This window comes from Asparagus officinalis, chromosome 1 (genome assembly GCF_001876935.1).
Source record: "Asparagus officinalis chromosome 1, Aspof.V1, whole genome shotgun sequence".
Taxonomy (NCBI): Eukaryota; Viridiplantae; Streptophyta; class Magnoliopsida; order Asparagales; family Asparagaceae; genus Asparagus; species Asparagus officinalis.
The window spans coordinates 85775782-85776743 of NC_033794.1; positions in this window are offsets into that span (position 1 = coordinate 85775782).

Here is a 962-nt window from a genome sequence, read left to right on the forward strand (position 1 = left end):
TAGGTGCGTGGGGAAAAACCTACAAAAAGAGCTTTATAAATGTGATGAAAGAGACAAGTTAGACCATGCTTAAAAGCACATCAGGAAGGCTAATTATATAGGAGGTAGGCTTCTATTAGCCTGCAAGAGCTTACTAAGTTTTAAAGAATTTATTATACTGTTAGCCAGCTCACAGGAAGCATCTGAAATTCTGAATAGAACACTTTTAAGACATAAAAAGGGAGTGCATGAATATCACATATTGTAAGATGAAAAGCAAGAACCATATTCATAGAACTGAAGAATGCTTATGTCTCGATTCCAGATCGAAGAAATGGTTAAGCATTACAAGAATTTTATTTCACAGGAAGCAACGGAATGGGGAACACTTTAGTCAGTTATCATAAAACAGATAAATGCTCAAAGCTTGGTGAAGTGGCCTGCAGAACTTGTTGTGCGCGGCGGAAGCCTCGAAACGACACAAACAAGAACAAGAGATTAATCAAAACTAATAAGCCAAACACAATAACACAACAAGACAACGAGTTTAACGTGGTTTGGCAAGTTGCCTACGTCCACGGGGCAAGGAGGGGGGTTCTTACTATTAGAAATCAGCATAACACAAATAGAGTTACAAATCTCACTGATCCCTAAAACAAAGCTCTAGATCTCTCACAAATCTCCCACAATTAGATGCAGCAATCCTCTCCCAAAGACTGCTCAAAAACGTTCTTGCTTAATCCTAACCAATCAGGATTAGAGTTATATACCAACTCAAAACGAAACGGGTTGAAAACCCAAAGCCCAGCCCAAATACAGTGCGCGGTCGACCACGGCGGTCGACCGTGCAGGTATCGCGGTCGACCGTGCAGGTATCGCGGTCGACCGTGACGGTCGACCGAACACCCCCGACAGAGAGTTAAAACGACTACAGAAAACCCACGGTCGACCGCGGCTGTCGACCGAACCTCATCCCGAGAGTT